Raw genomic sequence first — 27,572 nt, 5'->3', positions numbered from 1 at the left:
CCATGGTCTCAACACCAGAGGGTGAGTTTTTTAATACCTAAAAACCCTCTAGTCCTAAGGCCACAGGGTGCTCTTTGTGTAAGCTAGAAACCCTATGGCCCTAAGGCCATAAGATGCTCTTTGTAATGGCTAGAGATCCTATGTCCCTAAGGCCACAGGGTCCTCTTTGTGATGTCTAGAAACCCTATCCATCACAAAGAGCATTGCGTGGCCTTAGATGCATCCGATTTCTAGCAATAACAAAGAACACCATATGGCCCTAGAAACCCTATGGCCCTAACACCATAGGGTGCTCTTTGTGATAGCTTGTAACCCTATGTCCGTAAGTCCTCAAGAGCACCACCCTATGGCCTTAGAGCCATAGTGTTTCTAGAAGTCACAAAGAGAACCATATGGCCTTAGAGAGGGATCTCTTTGTGTAAGCTAGAAAGGGATCCCCTTGTGTAAGCTAAAAACCCTATTGGCCACATAGTGCTCTTTTTGTTAGATACAAACACTATGGATTAAGTCCACATGGTGGTCAGCTAGAAAACCTATGGCCCTAAGAACACATGGTTCTCTTTCTGTTAGCTAGAAACTCTATGACCCTAAGGCCACAGGGTGCTCTTTTTGTTAGCTAGAAACACTATGTACATAAAGCCACATGGTGCTTTTTTTGTTAGCTAGAAACACTATGTACATAAAGCCACATGGTGCTCTTTACGTTATCAAGAAACCCTATGGTCTTAAAGCCACAAGGTGTTGTTTTTGTAAGCTAGAAAACCTTTGTCCATAAGGCCACGGGGTGCTCTTTTTTATGGCTATAGACCCTAAGGACACAGGGTGATCTTTGTGATGGCTAGAGAACTCTAGCCATCACAAACAACATCATGTGGCCTTAGGGCCATAGGGTTTCTAAAAATCACATAGTGGCCCTAAGCCCACAGAGTGCTATTTGCAATTTCTAGAAATCGTATGGCCCTAAGGCCACAGCTACTCTTTGTGATAGCTAGTATCCATATGGCCCTAAGGCCATAGGGGGCTCTTTGTATAAGCTATAAACCCTACGGCCCCAAGTACATATGGTTATCTTTATGGTAGTTAGAAACCGTATGGCCCTGAGACCACAGGGTGCTCTTTGGGATGGATAGTATGGCCCTAAGGTCTATTTGGTGCTCTTTGGTTAAGCTAGACATCCTATAGCCCTAAGGCCATAGGGTACTCTAGTTGTTACTTATAAACCCTATGACCCTAAGACCATAGGGTGCTCTTTGTGTAATCTAAAAACCCTATGGGCATAAGGCCACAATGTCCTCTTTGTGAACGCTAATAGCCCTATTGTCCTAAGGCCATAGGGTGCTCTTTGTAAAAGCAACCCTATGGACCTAAGACTACAGGGTGCTCACTTTGTTAGACACATGGTGTTCTTTTTGTAAGAACCTCTATGGCCCTAGGTCCACATGGTGCTCTTTTTGTTAGCTTGAAACATTATCGCCCTAAAGCCACATGGTGCTCTTTTTGTTAGCTAGAAAAACTATGGCCCTAAGGCCATAGGGTGCACTTTGTGTAAGAAACTCTATGGAACTAAGGCCACATGGTGCTCTTTGTGTAAGAACCCCTATGCATCCAAGTCCACATGGTGCTCTTTTTGTTAGATTAAAACATTATGGCCCTAAGGCCACAGGGTTCTCCTTTTGTTAGCTAGAAAATCTATGGCCCTAAGGTCATAGGGTGCCTTAGGTCCATAGGGTGGTCATTGTGATGGCTAGAAACTCTATGTCAATAAGTCCATAGGGTGCCTTAGGTCCATAGGGTGGTCATTGTGATGGCTAGAAACTCTATGGCCTTAAGGCCACAGGACGCTCTTTGCGATGGCTAGGATTTCTAACTAACAAAAAGAGCAACGTGTGACCCTTAGGGCCATAGGATGCTCTTTTTGATAGCTAGAAACGCTATGGACCTAAGCTCAGAGGGTGCTCAATTAGTTAGCCAAAAACATTATGGCCATAAGGCCACAGGATGCTTTTTGATTTAGCTAGAAACATTATGGCTCTAAGGCCACAGGGTGCACTTTTTGTGTTAGCTAGAAACCATATGGCCCTAAGGCCATAGTGTGCTCTTTGTGTAATCTAAAAACCCTATGCTAGTAAGAATCTTTCTATGCTCTATATTGACATCTTATGGCCCCAAAGCCACAAGGTGCCTTCTATGTTTAGAAGATATCCTTCATGATGGTTTATTGACAACCTATGGGACAAGGGCCAAAGGGTCCCCTCTCTGCTAGTAAGAATCTCAATATGCTCTATATTGGCATCCTATGGCCCCAAGGCACTCTGCAGCAAAAACGCAAAGGCTGACCTACAGCAGAAAACATTGGATGGTCTTGATGGCTGACAAATGCTAGGTAATCCTACCGGTCTTGCTGAGAAGGTGCACTGCAAGTGTAGGATCTTTTGCTGCCTCTTCTGCTAGAAAGTGCTAGTGCTAGCTTCTTTATATAATAACTTATCAAAAATGCCCTACCCAGTTTCCCAACAGAGTCACTTATTAATAATAAGTGAAAAATGGCTAAAATGGAGTAGACAATTGACAAATGACACTAAATTACAAACTGCCAAGCAAGAGTTAAAGAGTTACTCTGAGAATTCAATCAAAACTGTCGGATGCACAGTTTTACATATACAGATTAACCAGTATGTGTATCCTCATATGTTTTACGTGGTTGAAGACCAAGCTACACAACATCCATTATTGCTAGGACAACCATGGCAGAAGCAATACAATGCAATGATTGACTGGAGTTCTAAATCAGTGCTTATCAAATACGAAGGTGAAAGTCAATCAGTTAAGTTCACCAAAGGAGCAGAGCCAACTCCAAAGGAAGAATCCAAGAACAAAGGTAAAAAACAACCAGAGAAAAAGAAGAAGCAATGGCAACCAAAAGTTTCTATACAACTGGATTGCTCTTCGACGAGGAACTCTCAACATTGGATAAGGAAGACAAGCAATAATATAACAGCTCAACCTTGGGAAAAAATGGAGTCAAAGTTGGTATGGAGACCAAAAAAGGTTGTGCTAGAGAACACAAAAGTGGAAAACAGAGTCTTCAATGCCAGACAACAGAGTGATTCCAGACAATCAAGGACAGTGAAACAGATCTGGATTCCAAAGAAGTTCATGACGGCACAAAGCTATAGCAAGCAAATTTGGATCCCAAGGATTTGTAAGCAGGAACTCCCTTCAGTACAATCCACGGAAACTCCTAGGTATTTCAAGGCGAGGAAATCAACACAAAGAACAAAGCAGGTTTGGGTCGCAAAGAGTTTGTGGCAAGCACAAGCGAAGCGGAAGCAGATTTGGATTGTGAAAAAGAACAACAAGGTAAAGAAGAATCCATCTACTGATTCTACTACCGAAGTGCCAAAACCAACCCAAAACCCGACCACCAATCCTTCAATCAAACAAAGAGCAGCTTTATTGGAAAGACTGTTGTATCATCGCTCTACAATTGCATTGGGAACTTATGATCAAAACAACTACAAAGCTTCCCCCACAGACACTTCATAGTCGTCCAGGAGGACTCAGACTAGGAGGGGGGGAGGTATTCAAGTATACAGGAGATACAAAGCAGCTACAAGCGACAAAAAACAAAGAAAAACAAAAAATTATATTACAAGGGCAGTGTCTTACATGATTTTGCAATTTTTATGTTTGATTGCGGATATTGATAATATTTATGCCCTTATATACCTTGTTTTGCAACAAGACGAGATCAAATGATGAATTTGGGTCTCTAGACGTGTAAATATCACTAAATAAGAGTGTTTTTGGAGCTAAAAAGTGGGAAAAAGTGGTAATCCAAGTCCAGAAATCACAAATAAGTGTATATTCATATACACAGGGTTACCAGCTATTTATTGTGTATGTTTGGAATTTTCTGGCTTCAATTTGCTATTTTTCTTTATTTTTTATGATTTTCTTGATAAAAGTAAAAGAAAAATAAAAAAGCAAGTGAAACGAGATCAGAAAAAAGAAAAGAATAGATGGTGATGATCCTAATGACAAGGGCAACCCATGGTAAAAATTGAGTACAATTCGGGAAAAGTTGCGGAAAGCCCGAAATGATAGAATTTTGGAAAAGTGGACAAATTTCTCAGAAACAGGTCAAACGGAGTCCAAATTGAGAAATTTCAAATCCTAAAGTGAATTTCACGACAAGATAGGAGCACATGTCAAATTTGGTAACAAGTGATCCGGGAAGTCCGAAGTTAAGTATTTTTCACATCACTTTCAAGCTCATTTCCACTATTACCTTCTTGGAGAGAGCAAAGAGCACACAGGAGCATCCAACCTTCTACAGCCTTCTATGACTGCTACGAGAGCTCAGAGGACACCAGACATGAGAGGTAGACTCGTTGCCATAAGCTTTTGATGCTTATCACTTTTGTCGCAAAAACTGACCAAAACCAAGAAACTAGAGCAGACGGGGAATGGGATAGAATGCTAGGTAGTGGCACAACCGCCTAACCAAACCTTGCAAGAACTTATAGGTGGGTTACCCTAGTATAGAAGATGGGTTTCTAACACTCAAAGCTCGAGAAAGAACAACTGGAAAAACCCTAGGTCAACAGAGCCTGCAAGAGGAAAACAGAAAAAAGTTGTCGAAACGACACGAAACTTCTCAGGAAGCTTAACAACATCGAGGGCAATGCAACCATGGAGTATCTCCAGGTTTGGACCACCAAAAGTGGGTCAAAACAACCGATTCGACGACAGACACACAAAGCGTCATTTTGGCATAACAGCTGAAATTGACGATCGAATGAAATGAAACTTCACAAGCAGCTTCAAATATACATGGATGACTTATGTTTGCAAGCAAAACCCAAAAGAAAGCTGATTCACTTACCGATGGTGAAAAAGACGCTTTCGGGTAACCAAAAGGAGAAAGATGGAGAACGGGGAGCCAAAGTCAAGTTCAACCAAATAGATGGCTTCACAACATATCCAATGAGCTGGAAATGCAACTCTCGAGAAGAAAAGTTGAAGAAATTCAACTCCAAGGCAAAAGACGACTTCGGAGACTGAAATGCCTATAAGGGGGCTTTTTAGCTAAACTGATGACTTTTTAAGTTGAAAACTAGTTAGCAGGGCTTAGGGCACTAGCACAAAGCATTCTTTGCACAAAAAGACCAACATTTCAAGAAAAGACATCATACGCGTATGATGTCTCACAGCATAAATTTCACATCCATTTCAACATTTGAGTGCATAGCCTCATTCCACATGTTAATCACATCCTATGAACCAAGTATCATGAGAATTGGAGTTAGAAAACCCAAGGAAAACCAAAAAGACTCAAAGTAGGCCATAAAATTGATTTTTGGTCCTAATTTTGTCAAAATAACTCCAAACTCATTGAAACTTTGTAGGATTGTTGATTAACACATCTACAAGCTATCTGCAACCAAAAAGCACCATTTTGACACAAAAGACATCATACGCATATGATGTCTATTTGCACTTACAGAGCCAAAACTGCTCATTTGTCATCATACATCCATTATATATATCTAATACATGCTACATATGGAGCTTGGATCCCATTTGGTCAAGAGGATCACCCCATTAGTCCACTTGAGGAAAAATCCTTCACCTAAAGCCTATTTTTGGCCCAAATCCAACATACTCAAGTCCAAACCAAGATTTGAGTAGAAACAGTCCTTCACTAGTACATGGGGAGTCCACAGAACCAATCCCATGCAAAATTGATGAAAAAGACATCATACGCGTATGATGTCTCCAAAGCCAATTTTAGCCCAAAATCTATCCAAACTTCATAAATCCACTGAGTAAGCCTATCTAAAGCCAAATCCAAGCTTATAGAGAAATTTGGTCCAAAAATACACTAAAAGACATCATACGCGTATGATGTCTCACTATGTGATTTTGGCACCTCAAGGCTTCAACCACCAAACAGAAGTGATCTACATGCCATTTGAAAGTGAACCACCAAGTTTTATCCAATTTGGATCATAAAATCCAATTCCCTTTCAAAATTTTGCCAAGAGCCGGAACTGGACTAAATTGGCCAAAACTTGACCAAATGGGATCCAAACTCAAATCCAAGCATATGATACTCATGTGTACACTATCAGCTACAAGCACAACCAATATGAAGTCATTTTGACACAAAAGACATCATACGCGTATGATGTCTCCAGCATGATTTTGAACCCATTTTGCATATGTTTTCACCTACCTTGCATCCTTAGGCCCTGAATAGCTCATGTTTCAATTTTCAAGTCATTTGAATAGTTAAAAGCTTCATTTCGGCTTTCAGTACTAAAAAGACGCTAACTTCTGAAATTGGAGTTACTGGATCCATGGATTCCGCCAAGTCATCGGCAATGAAGAGAAAAAGACCGACAATCAAAGATTCTCTTGCAGAAGCGGAACCCTTTGACATTCCAGCAGAAACCCTCAAGCCAACCAAAACTTGGGTGGAGGAAGCAGTATTGGAGAAAGAGGGAATAAAGATCTACCAATGGACTTTCAGAGATCCTCAAGGGCAAGCGGTGGATGTACCGATGATCCCACAGGAATTAGTAGATTATAGCAGGTCAGAAGACATCAGCAGGTACCTGGAAAGGGCAGACTTGCACAGTTTCTTCACCTTGAGACCATCAGGTGTGGATACAAGAAGAGTGTACGAGTTGGCAACATCCATTCAGAAGGATGGAAAAGCCACATTGACAGCCATGGATGGAGAGAAAGTAGAAGTACAGATCACTCCACAGCTCATTGCAGACGCATTGAAGCTGCACAACAAAGGGAGCTCGGTCAGGGAAAGAAGGGAGGCCATCAAAGTCTATGGGCCCAAGAAGCAAAATGCAACCTATGGAGATATGGCGGACCCAAGAGCGGCAACCCTTTGCCGACTGTACAACCAATTTCTTCATGTTTGCAGTAAAAGACCGCAAAAGTATACGACACCACCCCATGCCATTGCGACCACCATCACATGGGCATTAAAGACCAATATGCCAAAAGAGGTGAATTACGCTCAACACATCCACGAGCAAGTAATTGCCATGCACAACGAGAAGCCAAAGTACATAGGAGGAGCGGAAATTCTGACAAGATTAGCTTATGAAGCTATTGGAGCTAGAGATCAGTGGCCAAAGGTTCCCTCCCAGAATGAGTGGCTTAGAGAAGCCGACGAGGAGGAAGAACAGCCCGAAGAATCCAAGAGGGCATCCACAAGAGCACGCCAGAAACTAGAAGTAGTTTCAGAACCTGTAGAGGATGTGGACGAGCCGCTTAAGAAGAAAGTAAAGAAGAAGGTTTCTCCCAAGAAAACCAAAAGTCAGAAAGCGGCAAGAATGGAAAGACTAGTGGAGCAGTTTAGAGCGGAAAGAGCTCTAAAGGGTGACTTTGAAGAAAAGTGGGTGCCAGACCCCACTAAAGTAGGAACTAGCTCAGCCAGGCCACATATTGATCAATACGATCAATATATTAAAGCTTATGAGGAGTCAGAGGCTATTCTGAAGCAGCAACCTGTCGAGCCATACACTGAAGAGGAGGTACAGCAATTAAAAGCTGAGCTGAAAAAAAGACGACAAGGGGAAAAGGAAAGTAGATGACTATACTAAGCCTCAAGAGAAAGATGGGCAAGCCGACAAAGGGAAAGCCAAGGAAGTTGAGGACAGATATCCCTCTATGACTGATGTACCAAGCCCTAAGAAGACGGAAAAAATTGTGGAGGAGACCACAGTAGAGGTGGACACAGATGATTTGGAAAAGCCAGAGGCCGAGACCAAAGAAAAGAAGATAGATCTAGTTCAGCAAAAGAGAAATGATTATGAGGATCTGGTAGAGATAGGATACACCGAGGAAGGGGCCCTTGAGGCAGTTTATGGGATCACCCTACAAAAACAAGATGAACAGAGGAAAAAACAAAGAGTAAAAAGGAAAGTGAAGAGAAACTGGACGAACCGAAAGAACTAGAAGAGCCAAAGCCAGTGGAGGTGGTGGCGGAAAGAGCTTTAGAGTTGACAAATGATGATGAAAAAGACATGCACATGGTGCATGAACTGCTCAGCAAGATAAAAGAAAGGTCCAAGGCAAAGGAAGTAGAGATTGAGACAGCCAAACAAAAGGAAGCGGAGTTGCAGAGAAAATTAGAGAATGCTATGACTGAATCTGAAAGTCATAAAGCATCACTCTATGATGCGGAAAACGAGAGAGACGGCTTGATACTCCAGCTAGCCGAGGCTTCAAGAGAAGTAACAAGTGCACAGGAAGCAAGGGAGCGGATAGAGGATGAGTTGGAGGCGGCTAAGGATGAGCTCATTGAGCTAAGGGAAAGAGTCGAACTCCAAGAAAGAACAATCACTAGACTCACGTCTACCCCTAGAGCTAGCAGAGCAGGAACCGAACAAGAGAGAGCTATCGTACCTGTTTTGGAAGACCAGGTGCGAAGCTTACAAAGAGAGCTGAGATTAGAGCAAGTGCAAAGGTTGCACATTGCGGAGAGATCATTAGCCGCAGAGGAGAGGCTCACATTAGAAAATCAAACACTACGGACAGAGAATGAGGCCCTCTGCAAACAGCTCCAAGATCTACAAGAGCAACAAAGAAGAGAGACAGAGACACCACAAGAAGAATCAGGTGGAGCAGCCATAGAGCTACCAGAAACTGGAGAGGCAGCCACAATTGAAGATCCAGCCCCAGCTCAAGAGGTGGCCTCGACTTCAAGAATCTCTGAAGAAGAAGAACAAAGGCTCCATGACCTAATAGAAAAGTCAGTAGAGGAGAGTGCCAAGGCGGAAATGGAATGGGAGAGGAGACTCCTAATCTCCATTAGACTTCAGGGACTAGACACAAAAGTGCTCCATGAACAGTGGATGCAACCCAGCCTGCCTTTCCCTTTGATGAAATTTGAAGTGCTAAAGACGAAAAAGAGACTAGAAGGAGAGCAGTATGTCGCTCTTTACGAAGGCGACATCACAAAGGAGGAACAATCAAAGAAGATAGTAGATTCACAACCTAGATGGAGGAAAGGTTGGCTGAACAAATACCCAGCCTACCTCATCTACTTGGTGGAGGCACCAAAGGAGATTCGGGAGGATGCAACCTTCTGCCCGGTGCCAAGAGTCAAAAACTGGAAAGAGCATGGCAGGATTGCAGAAAAGAAGCCAAATTGGCTTAATTATCCCAGGATGCCAGGACCAAAGGTAGGAGAGAGAATAGGTAAAGCCTACATGGTGAAAACCCTAACGGGCACCATCAAGCTCTTTACTGGCTCTCCTTACCTTTCATGTCAGATGCTCAAGAAAATCTGCAGGACTCTCTTAGCTTGCATTGAAGTGTTCGCGCCAGATAAAGCCACAACCTCGAATCTACTATCGACGGCCGACACAGTGACTGATATGATGTACGATCTTTCATTGCAGCCTTCTCCAAAAGTGTTACACCTCCTATACCAAAGGATTATGTTTTTGCCTAGCTTCCACATGCAAACATTCGAAGAAGCTTTCTACACCGGGTTTTTCACCCACGAAAGCAAAATATTCGGCCCAACCTTGACCATCGGCAACCTACGATACGAATCACATTTGTAGATGCTCAAGACGACAGGACTTTATTGACCAAGCATAAAAGTCAAGTCAGGGACGGCATGAACGCGGAGGGGGGGAGTGTTGAGCCAGCAGAGGATCACGCCCACATTTTTGCTCACACTCATCATTTTGTAACCATTGATTGTAATAAATGTCTTTTCGACATTAATTTTGATTAGAGCCATTCATTAAGTAACGGGACTCAATTGAGTTTCCAGCTTGTAATCCCGAAGTAATTTCACTTGCTGATGTAATTAGTTAGAGATGTTCTCACCTCCAAGGCTGAGGTATATAAGCCAAAGTTTTTGTAACCTAAGGGGGGAGATTATTAATCAAAGTGAGTTTTCTGGAGCGCCATGACTGTGTCTGAGAGAGAGAGAGAGAGAGAGAGAGAGAGAGAGAGAGAGAGAGAGAGAGAGAGAGAGAGAGAGAGAGTGAGAGTCTTATCTACTTGCTACGCGAGCTACGGAGACGCCATTGGAGAAGCGACATCGCCATTGTGTTAGCAACGGCGAGAGCTACGCATAGATACCAAGAGTGCGCGCTATCGGCTTCTATGTGTGGTAAGTTCCTACGAGCTTCGGTGTGAGTTTTCTTCCAACTCGTGTGTCGGAATGGAGCGTGCAACATATCTATAGAACCACAACGAGTAGAGCTGCACATTAGTACCATCGGGGTCAAGTTTCGATCACCTGGATTTTTCGGCCTGTCTTCATACGCGTTTACCGCACGGAGTGGTTATAGGTTGATTTTGCAGTTCAAGTCTTTAGGGTGTTGTTCTTACCTAGTGTATAGACTTCTCCTTGAGTTTGAGATTGATTCAATGATTCTTGATCCTGTTTCATATAGCATTCGTTCGTAGTACGGATTTCAGTCACTTGCGTATTTTAGAACTTAGATTTGATTTCCTTAGTAGTGATTGTCATTAGAAGGTCGAGTAGGTGATTTGACACCCACCTAGTTGTTTCCATGCGCCTGCGGGTCAAGCTCCGTCCTCGTCTGAAAAATTCTGTTGTTGGTTGAGTTCTCGCTATTTAGCTTCCGCTAGCGGCGTAACCGCCTTAACAACCATTGATCTGATATCTGGAAGTACACCACCGAACCGGCCACCCTACAGTGTGAGCCGAGCATAGAATGAAGAGATTATGAACCAAGTGAAAGACCTCTTGGAAAAGGGTCTTGTCCAGCCTAGTACTTCACCGTATTGCTCTCCAGTGTTGTTGGTTTTGAAGAAAAATGGATCTTGGAGAATGTGCATCGATTATTGAGCTCTCAACAAAATCACCATCAAGAACAAATTTCCGATTCCTGTAATCGATGATATACTCGACAGGTTATAGGGATCCTCGTGCTTTAGCAGGATTGACTTGAAGAGTGGATATCATCAGATCAGGATAGTGCCGGGAGATGTCTACAAGACAACTTTTCGGATGACTTTTGGGTTATTTGAGTTTTTGGTGATGCCTTTTGGCTTAACCAATGCTCCTGCGACATTTAACTGGATGATGGACATGATATTTCGAGAGTACAGGCTATTTGTTGGCACTTTCTTTGACGACATCATTGTTTTCTCCAAGAATGAGGCAGAACACAGAGATCATCTGCTTTAGGTCTTTCAGACATTACGAGATCACAAGTTACTGATTAATGCAAAGAAAAGTGAATATTTCCTACCAGACATACAATTTTTGGGACACATTGTGTCAGCAGCAGGAGTGCAAATGGATCCGGCCAAGATAGAGACTATCCGTGATTGGCCCGACTTGAGGAATGTCCATGAAGTTAGAAGCTTCTTGGGACTGTGTTCGTACTACAGGCGGTTCATTCCAAAGTTTTCACAGGTTGCTTCCCCTTTGCATATCTTGATACAGCAAGGAATCCCTTTCTCGTGGGGATCCACAGAGGTGACTGCCTTTCAGACATTGAAAGAGAAATTGACTACAGGACCAGATTTGACTTTGCTGGACTTGCAGAAGTCATTTGAAGTATATTTTGATGCTTGTGGTCGTAGTCTGGGTGCGGTCTTGATGCAAGAAGGCCATGTCATTGCTTACAAGAGCCGATTGTTCTCTAGGCCGGAGATGAAAACACAAATTTATGAGAAAGAGCTTTTGGTAATTATCCATGCTCTTACTCAGTGGTGGCATTACCTACTCGAAGCGGATTTTACTGTCTTTACAGACCATCAAAGTTTGCGCTACTTCTTGCCACAGAGCAGCTTTTGGAAAAGCAGATGTGGTGGGCAAACATCTTGTCACAGTTTCACTTCCAGATTGTCCATGTGCAAGGACAAAAGAATGTGGTGACAGATGCTTTGTCTCGGAAGCCGTTGGTTCGGGCTATTTTCGCGATACATCATAGGAGCTTCGAGGATATGGTCGATCGATATGCCACAGATACATATTTTTCAGATATTTTCACACGGATACGGGATGGGGATAAAATAGCTGGATACTCCCTTCGGGAAGGCTACCTAATGAGAAAGACTATGTTGTGCGTTACATAGCCGTTGCGGAAAAGGTTATGACTAAATGCCACTGTCCACCTTTTAAGGGTCATCGCGGCATTGCTACCACCATGAAGGGGTAGAGAGATACTTCTTTTGGTCACGACTCAAAAAGGATATGAAAGAGTTTGTGTGCAGTATGCCAGAAGGTCAAGTTTGACATGCATAAGGCACATAAATTGTTACAGCCTTTACCCATACCCATCCGCCCCTGGGAAAATATTGAAATGGATTTCATTTTTTATCTCCCGAGAACACAGAATGATCACGATGATTTTCCGATTACATGGCACATCTGAGATGATTGTTTCCGATAGAGATCCCAGATTTATGAGTTTGTTTTGGAAGGCAATCGTTCCACTTGCAGATTGACGGGCAATCTGAGACTGCCAATTCAGTGATTTTAGATTGATTGAAGTCTTGTATCTCGGATCAGAAGACTCAATGGGAAAAGAACTTACCTTTGGTGGAATTTGCCTACAATAACAAGATACACTCTTCGACGGGGAAGACTCCATTTGAGATTGTTGAAAGTGCTGCGAAGGTTCCATCCTTCCTGAGCACGAAAGATTAGATATTTAAAGCGGATGAATATTCGCGAGACTTGGATACGGATTTTGCCAAGGTTCGTGAGACTTTGCAGAAGTCTCAAGAACGACAGAAAAAGGCAGCGGATCGCCATCGTCATGACTTGAAACTTAAGGAGGATGATTGGGTGCTCTTACGTTTTGAGAAGGCATGCCTACGAAAGAAAAAGGGAAAGGAGAGTCTTTTTCCAAAGCTTAGTATGTGATACTACGGACCTTTCTAGATTACTGAAAAGATAAATGATGTCTCCTTTCGATTGAAACTGCCAGATACTTGGAGGATTCACAATGCATTGCATGCAAGTCTATTGAAACGTATTAAGGGTGATGTGCCTGATGATGGGGAGCCTGATGAGCAACCCTCAGTGGAAGAAAACGAGGAGACCCTTGTTCCTGAAGATATTTTGGCACATACAGATACGAAGAAAGGTAATGTGTGAAGGCGGTTCTTGGTTAAGTTCAAGAACTTTCCTGCATTTGATGCGAAGTGGATGGACGAGGAGGACCTAGCAGATACTCCTTGGATTGTGAAACTTTACCTCGATGTTTTGGTTTAGCATAGTCTACTCCAAATGGAACCCAGAAATTCAGCTTGGTCGAAGATCTGGTGCAGTAGGATGCACAAGAGGGGAGTTACTCCGCTCCTTTGTCAACAGATGCCTTGATTTTGATACTAAAGTCACTGATGTCTCTTTGAGCTTCAGGGATACTGAAAGCTGACAGTATTCTGCTGGATGACTTTATGAAATGGAATTCCTGATAATCATACTGATTGGTTCTTGACTTCGTTTGAGTGCAGGAACTGATAGACAAAATGACTGCAACATTTTGGTCTACTTGATCTCGAATAGACATGGTTGCAATAGGGGTTAGTCAATCGGACATCGATGAGGTCCCGATTGGACCTAGATGTGATTGCTAGCTGCATTGTCGATAAATCATGGTCTAAGATCCGAATGAATGTTGAATGTCATGTGATGTCCTGTGATGTCTGGTGATGTTGTATGATGTTGTGTGATGTGACTATCGATTTTGTACATGTGCTAGATGTGTGTTCCTAGTACGTAGGTACTAACAGTCAGTGTCTGCTAAGACGGTTTATGGCTTTTGTCGATTTTGCAAGCATAATCGCGGTCGATTACAATTCTTTCCAGAGGGGGGTATGTCACAAAGTGATGATGTGGCAGACAACAGAAACCCTAATTTTTGCCAAAAACCCTAATTTTCAAAAATCGCGGAGGCTGAAATTTTTTTCAAAAAAAAGAAATGATGAGCGACGCAAATTTTGCTTTTTCTCTACGCAATGAGAAAGAGAGAGAGCAATTGCTTTTGATTTGAAGCTTCTGGGGCTCTGCTTTTCGGCATCCCTTATAACCTTTAAATTAGTGGTGAGGGCCTCACTTCTCAGAGCATCTGGACGCAGAGTTTGAGAGTGAAACCCTAGCCGCTCTCTTGTACTTTGATCTGATAAATAAAAAAAGAAATACCGAAAGGGGCGCCTGTCTTTGGGGCCAATATCTCTAGGCACGCATCTCCGCCGGGCTAGTGAAAATCTATTATGATCTGTGAATTGTTTTCAAGTGGTTATTTGGTGCTGTCGCGGTTGATTCTTGACTTGGAGTGTCCAAGTCTGTTACAAATGACCCCCGCATCTCTCTGTACTGTCTCAACTGATCTCTGACAATGCGTCGCCCTTCTTTGTCTAGAACCATCTTGTTTGAGATCTCTGTAAATTTGGTTCAGGACTTCTCTATCTGTCTCTTGCCCTGCACCTTGGAACTCTGGATCCACCATGTAAGCTGCCCCGTGTAAAGGAGAGGCATATGAATTCCACCTCGAGGTGCAAAGCGCATGGATCTCCTCATATCGCTCTACTTTTGGCTCAAGCTGTGCAAGCTGCTTGATCATGCGGTCCATTGCCTCATAAACCTTGCCAATGCAAGGATCCATGCCATCTAGAACTCAAAGAAAATGAACCACCGGTTTTACGTGTGCGTCTAGAGTCTTGAGCTCTTCCAGAACTCAAGATCATCTGCCTTATCCTTGCACAAAATCCCTGCAACAAATGTCTTTGCATAGAGGGAGGTGGTGAACTCATCATTGATGAAGACCTGTCGGACTGCATTTTGACATTCAGATAGCCTGCGCACAAGAAGAAAGTTGAATGCGAAGCAGGTGTCTGAATACTTTAGAAGCACGTTGCTGCTTGACCTCTTGAGGTACTCACTCCGAACCAAGTTGTGATTACTGATGGAAGTAACAATCTTCACTGCATCAACAATGAAGGGAGCAATCCAGTGTAGCTTGCCAATGTCTTTTAGAAGGTTGTTCAAGCAGTGTGCCATGCAAAAGCACACTGTCACATGCGGATAGTGGCCCTCTATAATATCTTCTGCCCCCCTGTTTGATGCCTCCCCATCTGTGACAAAGGCCACCACGTGTTGCTCACTGATCCTTTCTATGGCGTTGTCCACTCTGCAGATAGGACATCGACGGACTTGCCACTCTCAGTGCCATCATGAGAGTGCACAAAGTACATCTCTCCACTCGAGTATGCGATGAGGCCATGGATAGATCTCTTCCTTGTATCGCTCCACCCGTCAGCAATGAGGGAAACACCATGTTTTGCCCAAAGCCGTTGAATATTGAGTGTTTCTTGCTCCACGATTTCCTTCTCTCGATCAAGCAAAGTGGTTCGGAGAGCCTCTACAGATGGCGGTGCATAGCCGGTGTCATACTCTCCTATCCCTTGCACCATAAGTTTCCAATACTCCGACCGATTTCGATCAAACATAGAAGAGGTTAGTATCAAAAAGGTGAAAATGACGATAACGGAAGAAATGAGATAGAAGATTGATAAATCATAATGTCAGGACATCGGCAAGGCCAAACTAGACAAGGGCAGGGCTGGGCTAGGTGGTGTGAAATGGGGAGTCCAACTAGGGAAAAGGGCCAGGGGCTTGCCTATATAATGGGTGGTTGGGTGGTGGACTCTTAGACCCTAGTTTCCCTTGTCTTACATTGGTATCAGAGCTAGGGGAGAGGGAGCCATGGAGGAAGGGGGGAGGTTGCATGAAAGCATGGTGGTGTTCTCTCTCTCTCTCTCTCTCTCTCTCTCTCTCTCTCTCTCTCTCTCTCTCTCTCTCTCTCTCTCTCTCTCTCTCTCTCTCTCTCTCTCTCTCTCTCTCTCTCTCTCTCTCTCTCTCTCTCTCTCTCTCTCTATCAGTCTCTCTCTCGATCAAAGGCATCCCTCTCTCCTTTGTTTTCAGCAGCAAAAGAAACGTGCATGGCCTTGCTCGCAAGCCATGCGGTGCAAACGGCTATGCAGGAAGGCGGCTGTGCAAGTAGTCGGGGCCGAGGCACCCTGCGTGTGCAGACGCCCCTGCTAGGCGAGAAGGCTGAGGTCATAAGCACCACAGGCAAGCCTCCTTAGCGGGAGGAAGGGGAGTCGACCTCCACTATCTTGAGCGCAGATGGGGTCTCTGGCTTTGCGCTGAGCTACTGAAGAAAACCCGTAACGGGCGTGAGGCTGGGGGAGCAACACATCAAGAGACGACAGCCTTCCGTGCTTAGTGCAGGCGGCCGCCATCGCTGCATGTAAAGTTATGTGTATTCTTTTTTTTTGTTGCTTTTTTTTTTGCATACGTCCGCCCACGGGCGACCCTAGGGACACCCTAAGCGGGCCCTCCCATGGTCCGAAGTGGGAATCCTTGCCGCTGTCGATTTTGGTTGAGCACACAGTGCAGAACTTCATGGTCCGCAACGGAGATGGGGCTAATTTTACAGAAAATTAGTGTCAACAGTGGCCATGGCACAGATTAAAAAAGAAAAAACCACCATACTCGTGCCATGCAAGGGCTTGCAGCTAAGTGCATGCAGGCTAGGCTATGGAGGCACACTCTGATCATCCATGGATCTTGTCGAGCTTACCTTGAAAGAACTCAACGGGGGATGAACAACTCAACACAGACCATGTGGAGTATCCACAATCATGCACGACATGCAAAGCACAGCCTGCAAGGCATGTAAGGATGCCCATTTGCTCGAGGAAATCCGACAAACTGTCAATGCTAATGCCATGTCTTTTGGTACGGGGCACTTTTGGTCTGAAGGATGCTCGAAAATGCAGGCACTGTGGTCGATATGACAAATTGCTCGCAGGCATTTAGCAGGTAAACAATACGAGGCATGAAAACCCTACACGGTTGGATCATGTCGAGGGTGGTGTTTAGCAAACTTTGGTGGTCCAAAGACCAATGATTGTTTTGACGACCAAAATCAAGCAAGTCTTGAGTAAGAAATGCTCTCATTTCATAGTAAGGCTTCTATCCATGCCTATCAAAGGTTAGGGCATGGTGGTGCTAGGGAATCTCATGGAGATCGGCACGGTCTCTTGCTAATTTGGATAAAGGAGGCAGAAGGTGCTTGACATGACCAACCATTAACAACCATTTCAAGATGCTGTCACGCAAATTGTTAGGGATTTCTTTTCTCAACATCACTGGAGAAAGGCTTCGTCTCCATAATCAAGCCCAACAGGCACGAGGACATTTGTCTATGAGCAAGAGTATCTGTAGCTCGGAGGCATGGTGGCATCTAAAGTGGGTCTACTGAATAGTATCAGGCAAAGACAAGACTTCCATGTTTGACCTCTGCTATGAGCATACAAACTTGGGACGGACTTGACAATATTCCAGCAGGTTATTTCATGAGAAACAGATGGGCATATATGATACAAAAAATAGATCACACTCGTGCAACAGATATGGCTATGCGCCATTTTTAAGCGAGTTTTCTTCCACGGAATATCGGGCCAACTGGTTACAGCAACGACCAAGTTAGCCAAGTTTAAGTTTTCTTGTTTTTTCCTGTTTACACTTTACTTCACAATTACTGTCATTGTGCAAAGCAAAGTGCTTTAGCAATTTTATAGGAAGCACGGCTTCAGGGAACTGGCAAAATAGGGAATATCAGCTCATAGAATCCCTACCAGTCTAAACTGTGCAAGGTACTTATAGTTTTGGTTCTCATGGTTGAGGCCATCACTCTCCGCAAGGGCTTACAATTCTTCATGCTAGTGAAGTGGATTCAATTCTACTGCTTCATGCATTACGCTTCCGCTAACACACTCTCAACTCTGTCAAGGAGAGACTATGGATTGATTGTTTAATATGATTGTTGGGTGCTATCAACACTCAAAAACACTAAAAAGAACCTAAAATTTTGACTAGATTCACCGGCAAGGTGCCCTTTTCAAGTCATCCTCATACAGTCACGACCCATACACGGTAGATGGTCAAGATTTGACTTATGTTTTTGTTCCCTCTCTCGATGAGAGTGGTATACAGGTAGATTGTTGCATGCTTATCCGGCATAAGATGCGTCAGAGGACACAGATTGGGCACAACATATACAAACTCGTCACTTAAGGAAAGTTCCTCAGCCCAGCATCTTCTCTCTCTTTCTTATTTCTCTCCATGAATAATGAAAACTTTCTACGCAGTTTTTGATACATTTGTTGTTTGGAAGTCAGCATGAGCCAAGGTTCTTTAACTCTCAGCTAGAAATTGGGCACGACGCCCTCTATATTAGTCTTCATCGTTTTGTCAATTGAACACTAATGGCCATAAAGGCTATGAGCCACACACGCTAACTAAGAGTCATTGTCACATCTCAGGTATGACCCAACGGTTCGCATTCCTTGGGGGATTGTTCTTAAGACTGAACAGATCTACCCACTGGACTACACAATGACGTTAATGGATAAGCAAGCGTCTTGTCATTCCGGAGATTTATGGTGTCATTTTTGCACGACATAGTTTCAATGCGACATCAAGTCGAGTATTTGATAACCACAAACTCAACTCGGGTGATTTCTACCATGGATTTTATATGCAACATACCGTTGTGACAGCATGGCTGCCCATAAGAGCTAGACTTCCACTTGTGTGGATCTCCTGCTCTCTCTATAGCACGAGTGTCTATGGACGCATGGTTTTGGGGTACAATCCCGTGGGTGCTTACTAAATCACCCCATAATCATGGAGGATCACAGTTGATCCATTTTTGTTATACTTTCAAGGAAAGAAGTCCGCACTATACCACACGGTAGCAGACGAATTCCCGTTCTCAAGTTGATTCCAAATCATTCTGTACACGATTGACTATGCTGGTTACCGTTACCTACTCATCAAGCAGTTCCTACAAAGGGTCTTACCAAAGGGTTTGACTACGTAGATTCTAATCAAAGGGTTTGGATTGAAACGGCAACACCCAAGGTTTTTGGTGCAATGCTGCTTGTTTCTTCCACACGTGGATGACATGTTCCTCTGTATTTGAATACGGGTAAGTGAACATTCAGTTCAATATCCGGGTACGCATCTATTGATTTGGTGTTATTCTAGTTTTTAGTTTGGACTGCTTGGTTTTTTCAAGTCGTTTAAATACACTTGAATATTTCAGGGCCATGCCAAGGGTATGTCAAAACAAGTATTTTGGGCCGTAGTGTCCAATGTACATTATGCTGTTACAAATCCACTTGTAGGATTCGGTTTGGCACGTGTTGTCACATGGGATAAAACATGGTCTAGGGACTCAAGGAGTTTGGTGTAGCCAGTGTGGAGCAATGGATGAGGGTCCCTCTCACTTTTATTGCAGAGTGTTTAGAGTTACCTCCACACACAAGTACATCTTGTACTTGAAGGATGTTCCTTTTTCAGACATCCTTAGTTGAGACATATTCCACATGTGGCAAATATGAGTCTCTGGGACTGACACTGGCACCCCCTATTTCAAATATGTGTCACGACAAAGTCCCTAGGTGCTGGTCAAATCTGTTTTCTAGACCATTTTTAGCACGACGTATCAGAAGCAATTTTAATGGCCAAAAATTGTCGGGTACTTAGAATGACTTGTTCATCTAGAAGTAATACTAAACAACATTACAGATGGTTGTTTATACATAGAGCAATGCTATAAGCTGTTAATGAAAAAGTTTCATTGTTTGTACCTGAAAGTGATCAATGTTTCACCTTCTATTGTGATTCGGACGTTTCAGCAAGGCTTGCAAAACATTGCAACTGAAAGTATTTAGTTTTTTTTTTCAAAACTATTTACATTCCTTTTTAATGTGTGCTAGGCGCATCACATTTTCCATAAGTATTGGCAGGGATCACCATGGATATGCAGGTTCGGATCTGTTTTTTGCTAAATGCATGCACACTAGGTGTTATGGGCCCTAGTGTTTAGCAAAGGCTGATTTGGAACGGCATGCATATTCCTCAAGTTGTTGCTTATGAAGCATTTTGCACTCTAAGTGCAGTATCTCTATGAGATTAATTTTAGGTCTATCAATCACCAATAGAGGTCATGGATCGGTTTGGATGCTTGTAGATTTTTCAAGTTAACCACGAGGGTTATTCATTCCATTGTTGATTCTTCAGCAATGTGGTACGATATTATGCAGATTACAAAGTTTAATCTTGTGCTAAAGGATATGCAAGTGTGTACGTTAGCACCACGCGATCCAACTAGTAAGCATTTATTGCTCTTCTTGGAGTTGACTTACTATCAGTTAATGCATGTTGCGACCTTGGTAGTCTCTTCATGTTTAAATCAAGTTCCCAACCTTGAACACTAGTTATAGTGGGGTTATTTACTGTTGAACTTGGAAAACAAGTCAAGGACTTAAAACTTGGCTAATCAGTCATGTTAGCAAGTTACTTTCATGGAAAGTGAAAAGAGGTACTCTTTAGGGTACATCTTTGTGTGATAACTCGTTCTGCATACTCATGTGTGTTCTAAATGGAGTGTACACACTATGATTCGATAGGAATCGGTAACATAAGATGGTTGCATATGGACAACAATGCGAAGATCAAGATGTTACTCTTGGTTTCATTGAACCTCCTACTGAACCGTTTTCCGGTCAACCAAACAACTGGATCTATGAAGGATGCCACTTGAGAAAACATTAGTGTTCTTAAGAAGAAGTTCCCCACTTTTGTTTTCGAGGACAAAAACTCTTCTTAAGGGGGGAGTAATGTCAGGACACCGGCAAGGCCGGACTAGACAAGGGCAAGGCCGGGCTAGGTAGTGTGGAACGGGGAGTCCAACTAGGGCAAAGCGCCAGAGGCTTGCCTATTTAATGGGTGGTTGGGTGGTGGACTCCCAAACCCTAGCTTCCCTTGTCTTACACATACAACATACCTCACTGTGACAAATAGGATATGGTCGTGATAGAAGAATTGGGCCACGGCCGCATCCACCTCTTCCTTCTCTTTGGGTCCCAAGGGGTGGCAAGGGTCTTTTGGTGCGACAAATCAGACACGATGAAGATCCACCAGCACGAACACTGGGGAGAGAAGAAGAAGGGAAAACGAGGGTCTTCGGGTGGATACCTTTGCGTGCGGGCTTGGATTTATGATTGAATTGCCGATCCTTTTCCTCAAGCTCCTTTCTCTTCTCGACGCTTACGTTGGTGCAAAATTTCACCTCATGTCTCGGCACTCGAAGAAAGCGTTGCTAAATTGGCTTTATCTGATAATTCTAAGTGAATTATTGGATTTATAAGTAAGGGGGTTTTCTCGCTTGGAACAACAGGAAAAATAATTCTAAATGAATTATTGAAATTTTAAGTGGGAGGGTTTTTTCTCACTGGAGACATCCGAGTACAAAGTATTCCTCGTGCGTCATTCAAAGTAATGACGGGAGCACTGAGAACGGGAATATCTAATGGGCACTTCTGATGCGTCACATTAGATGGGTGATAGGGAGCATTGGGAAGAAGTATCCGAACATTCGGGAACGGACATCTCTGATGCATCATAGGATGGGTGACATAGAGCATCATGAAGGAGATTGTACCGTAAGTTTGGTAGAAAGTGACTAGGTGATGGGTATTCCTGATGCACCACAAGGTGGGTGATGAGTGCATCAGAAAAGAGAATATCCATAGTCGGGAGGAAATCCCAAACTGTGTTAGAATTGGGCACAAGGAAAAAGCAAGCACTTGAATGAAGATGGATTCATATAAAACTTTGAGGAAAAACAGATGCTTTTTGACAAAACGAGATTTCCTTTTGAGAAAGAAGATGCTTTCCCGCGAGGAAGTCTATGTCTGCATTGCAACTGTGCATGTGATTTCATCCAAGGACGCATGGGAAGTGCTGTGAAAGCATTGTTTTTAACTTATAAGGTTTTAATGAGTTTTTGGCCAGATTCGGACCATTTTTAAAGGTGACCAGCCGCCCACTTAATAAGCGGGTAGCCTATAAGTAAATAAAGCAATAAAAACTAGCCAACGATTTTTCTCTCTCTTTTCCAGGTAGAACAGCGCGAAAAAAAATACGGCCGCAATCTCTACGCGAGTATCTATTCCTGCCCGTGGCTAGGAGCTATAAAAGCATCATATGCCCTCACTCAAAAGAGAGATCAGTTTTTGCAAGAAGGAGATGCTACTGTAGAGTTCACCCGCAAAGAAGATGTTTACCCTTGATGCCCATGGCTGCCCCAAGTGTATCAGATGTAGCCAAGACACAGTGCGCGAGTTCCCTCACAAAGAAGTGCCTACGGAGCGTGTTTCCATCATGACAAGTTGCTACCTTTCCCTGTTTTCAGCCCATAAATGTCATAGACGGGGCTGATTTACGAGAAGGAACCCAAGCAAACACCTCTTTTGTGTGTAGGATAGGAGGAGAGGATTTTCTATGTAGAGATCTCTTTCAGGGAATTTCTTTTCGAGAACCGAGTTGCGTTTTGAGCGTCGAGACTTTGAAGGTAACGATTTTCATGTTATGATCTCTAAGTATTTGTTTGTACTTGTACTTCCTCTTAGTGAGGAAGTAGGAGCAGAGAAAGCGCTCTTAGGAATTAGAGTCAGATCAGCCCAAGGGTTTTGTACCCGAGTTTGGGAAGTAGATCCACGGATTGGAGAGAGGTAGTCTCTCAAGTTGTGATCCAAAAGTTGGGATTCCCAAGTAAGGACTTCGTGTCCGCGCGAAGAGGACTCTGGAAACAGAGTTGGAAAAGAGAGTTGCAGGGATGTCATGCCGTGAGTCTGGAAGGTGGGATCCAGAGGCAAGAACCTTGGTTCTCAAGGATTTGGAATAAGGAACGGAAGCTCCTTGGAATAGGGTTTTGACCTAGGAATCGGAAGTTGAGGCTTCCGGGAGGCATCAAGTCTTATTCTAGAACGAACGTGGTAATACATTCGGTTCAAGTTCTTGTATAGACTTCTCCTTAGTAATAAAGATACTATTACGGGAGAGGATCAACCCATCTTCTGGTCCCCAGTACTGTGTCAATCTTCTTACTCTCTATCTCTCTCTCTATCTATTTCTCTCTATATCCTCTGGCTTCAGTAATAAGTGATAAATCCTATTTATTTGAATGTACTTCATATTGTTATGCGCTCCCGATTGTGGCAGTGGTATCAGAGCATGGTCTCCTCCTTTGTCTGTAAAGGAGGACGACTCTGGGAAGATACGGGAAGAATCCATGACAAACCAAGAGAGAAGTAAGCAGGTGGAACCCTAAGCCCTGCAAGAAAACCTACAGAGTTGGAAAAAAAAATTCTCTCTACATGGGATTCTCTGAGAAGGCGGCAAGAGCATAATGCTCAAGAACCTAGAGAATTCAAGGAGCGAAAGGCTCAAGATCCTTTAGAATACTAAAAATATCCATTAACATCAATCCAAAACCCTACCCATGAAGTTTCGTCATTCCGAGAAGGATATGAAGGTCTTTAGACCTCAGAACACTCCCATCAAGTTTGATACTTTTGACAGAAGGGAAGATATCCCGAAAGCTATCGCTTTCATTCTACAGTTTGAAGTTTCCTTTGCAAACGGCAAGCACCGAAGATGAGGCATGTGATGAAACACCTCAAGGGGATTGCATGTACTTGGTGGTATACCAAAGCTCTGCAAGGAACTTACAACAAGACTTGGATTCAATTCAAGGCTGAATTTTCCGACAATTTTTTTTTCCTCTATGCTTTGAGGAAGGCATCCAAGAAGATTGGGATCGGTTTTCCCAATAGGAACACGAGCGAGTCAAAGCAAGTAGTGGTTCACTCTTGCGAAGGTAGCTCCACTCTTGATCCTCTCTAAGGAAAGAAAGATGAAGAAATTCAATGAAGGACTTTTGCCTGAATTTTGTAGACGCATCTGCAAAATACTTTGCAGCAGATGGTGGAATCATCAATAAAAGCTGAAAGTGTACACCTTAGTGTACATAGAATCTAATCCCCGCAGTGGGACGGGGACCATTGAAGACAGAAACAATGAAATTTTTATTTCTCCTCGACGGATATGTGACTATCCAAAGAAAAATTGGAGTAAAAGACTTCAATCTAAGTCCTGAGTTTTTGAAACGAAGACCCTCGAACTTTAAGTGAGAGGGGCAGGTCTTTTATCAAAGTTAAATCTTTGAGGAACTCATAAACTACATATTGCTTTTATGCACGAGATATGCATGTGTTTAACCAGGACAATCACTCTCAAGTGTTTATGAGAGTAGAATTGAGTTGAAACATTGCTTTATGCGATGAATTGGTTTGGTCAACCTTTCGGAAGGTCAACTATTGATCTCGTATCCAGTAGTTCACCAACAAATTACCTGCTGTTGCGGGTAGGACGGCAGAAAGGAAGGAACCATTCCGAGATTTCAACCAAGAAAATCTTTCACTAAGCTTGAGTACCTTATGAACCAATACCCCCTACTCGGTAAGGGAAGACATGGTAGTGCTTTTCGCACAAGTGAAGGAGTACTCTCTTTACGAGGGAAGGAACAAGCGACGACTACGGCCTATGATCGAGGAATCCAAGGATCAAAATCCTAGTTTATTTGATGAGCGGGTTTTGCTCTAAGATTGAGCCAAGGGATCGTCAGGTTGAGCGTCTTCGCTCTAAGGATCTTACGAAGGGAAGGTAATTTCCGTAGCTCACTGAAACTTATGTACACCTTTGGGTACATGGATAACACATGAAGATGAAGACCTATGCTAAGGTGGGTCATCTACCAATCAATTTTTTTTCTTGTTGAAGGGAATGAGATGAACCAACTTCGAGAGTTTTTTATACTCTCTTGAGCACCTTTTTGCATGCAAGGATGTTCCAACACAAGAATCTCTATTTGAGATATGTTCGGTAGAAGGAATTTGAGTTTCTCTACGAAAAAGATGTTTTTTGATGGTCGTTGATCATTGAGTACGCTATGTGCTTTTAACATTACAGTAGCGACTTTTGGTTGTGGTATATGTTTCTCCATGAGTAGGTCAAGTAGCATTTACATGTTGCTGGAATAAATTCAAACTAATATGTTCGTAAGAATATAGTTTGCCAACCGTTTCAAAATGGTAAGAATTACATATGGGAGAACATTCCTGAGACTCAAAGAGGGTTGCTCTATTGTGAACCGGGTTTGAACGTACGTTCAAAAAATGCTATGGCTAGAATCCTGTCTGCCTGAGATTTTGCAAGTCGTCATTGATACTCGCAAGGTGAATCATTTTTTATGATTTTGTAAGGAAGAGACACTAATGGACGTCGGGAAAACACTACTAGTGGTAATAACTCGCAAGAGGAAAAGATTGGAAGGAAGTGCCGCTGTGCACAAAGAATCTTCGGATTGGAACTGTCCACCTACGTTGAGCGACGGCCCGGAACAAGAACCTTCTTTAAGGTGATCACAAACTTTATTTGAGAAAGAAATACATCGAGCTTAATGCTCTATGACTTGGGCATTCCCTATGTGGGAGGACACAAGAGGTTTAATACCCTCTGGACTAACAGCACAGGATTATGCGCAAGGATATATACCTAGATTGATTTCTAGAAAGATTATTCTTCTCGAATTTGAGAAGACAGAATCAACTTAACAGAGTCTTGGATAAGAAAAATTTGGATCAGAACAATTGGCCTACTCAAAGCAAAGGCTCCGGAATAAGAACTTACTTTTGGCTTACTCAAAGCAAAGGCTCAGGATTATGCGCAAGGATAGATACCTAGATTGATTTCTAGGAAGATTATTCTTCTCGAATTTGAGAAGATGGAATCAACTTAACAGAGTCTTGGATAAGGAAACTTTGGATCAGAACAATTGGCCTACTCAAAGCAAAGGCTCCGGAATAAGAACTTACTTTGGTAAGATGGCACACTTTGTCTGCCACATGAAGATTCACATGAGCTTAATGCTCTCGATATGCCCTATGCGAGAGGATACTAGAGGTTTAATATCCTCAGGACTAATAGTGCAAGGTTATGTGCAAGGGCAAAGACCTAGATTGATTTATAGGAGGATTACTCTTCTCGGGATTGAGAAGGTGGAATTGAGTTAACATATTCTCGGATAAGAAAAACTTCCGGTCTATCAAATGAACAAGGTATGTCTCTCTATCTCTAACTTTCTCATTTTTTTCATTTATACAGGTATGTGTGCATGTGTGTGTGCGTGTTTCTATGTGTATGTTTGTGGAGTATAATACAATAGGGAAAGAGGCGGGGGGGGTGTTCACCTTAGGTTGTAGCACGGTTGCCCGTTAGGTTGAGCTTCCAAGGACGAGCGCGGCAAACCCCCTTCGATGAAGTCGCTAAAAGAAAATCGAAGCTTCTCCTTGAATCAAACATGCATGTGTGTTTGTTTGTTTGTGTGTGTGTGTGTGTGTGTGTGTGTGTGTGTGTGTGTGTGTGTGTGTGTGTGTGTGTGTGTGTGTGTGTGTGTGTGTGTGTGTGTTGTTGTTGTGTTTGTGGGAGGGAGAATGTGGAGAGAGATAGACTAGGGAGAGAGGGAGAAGGTGGAGAGAGATGGACTAGGGAGAGAGGGAACGAGGGTGTGGGAGGTGGAGAGGGGGGGAAGGAGCTTGAAGATGAGGCCATGGCGGAGAAGAAGGAGGGTAGGGTATGCAGCAAAAATACGGCATACAATGTCCTCCTTCCCTTTTTAGGCGCCAGGATTTATCGCGGATATTACTCCGGCTATTACCGCGAGCTTTACCGCAGATATTACCGCACTTATTTCTGCATCCCGTCAATTCAAACGGATACAAGAGTATCCGAGGTTGTGGGGGGGGGGGGGGGGGAGGGGATACAAACCACCCTCTCTACCCTTAAATATCAATTATTTCATTTCTTAGCCTTTTGAGTTTTTTAATGAAGATTTTCAATTTTTTTTGTAGTACTTCTAGATGTTTTTTTAATTGCATTTTTAAGTCCACTTTTATTTAAAAATATTTGTGGCACTCATTGCACTTTATTCTTTTTGAATTTTACGTCATTTCTTTTTAGTTTTGAAATTTAGAATTTTTTTTAGTTAATTGGTTTTTTTAGGGCACAAATGACTAAATAAGAAATTTATCACATATGCAAGACATTGACTGGGATGATCGTGGTCCCTTGGAGGCCCTGAGCCCGATCCGTGGCTCAAGAAAAAACTCCCTTGTCCTTGCTCCAAATGCCAAAAGGGCAATCCCTTGCTTGAGGCGCATTGCATTGGAGAATGTGGAGAACAAAGGGCTTTGGAATCCTCAAAAAAGCACTTGGAGAGATGAGAGCTCTACTCACCCATCACTTGAGTAGGTGTCCCATTGATCTGTGTTCGTGGGTGGTGCACCGACACACAAGGCCGAACGTTAGGGGCAAGATCTATCGGATGATTTGGGTACACCGCATGGTGATCCTCCCATTAGCTCTACTTTGACAGCTCTTGTTGCGTCTTAGTTGCACTTTGAGGAAAAGGATGAGCACATGTTTGACATATGTGATGAGTTACTGGCTCATGAATGCGATGTGTGCAAGGAGAATTGCCAGCTCTGCACTCAACAACCAATGGCAATGGAGGATAGATTGATGGTGAGTGCACGAACACCTCTTTACAACG

Source organism: Adiantum capillus-veneris, chromosome 14, assembly GCF_014529385.1.
Source record: "Adiantum capillus-veneris isolate H3 chromosome 14, ASM1452938v2, whole genome shotgun sequence".
Taxonomy (NCBI): domain Eukaryota; kingdom Viridiplantae; phylum Streptophyta; class Polypodiopsida; order Polypodiales; family Pteridaceae; genus Adiantum; species Adiantum capillus-veneris.
The sequence above is the reverse complement of the archived record's forward strand: the minus strand, read 5'-3'. Positions refer to the sequence as shown.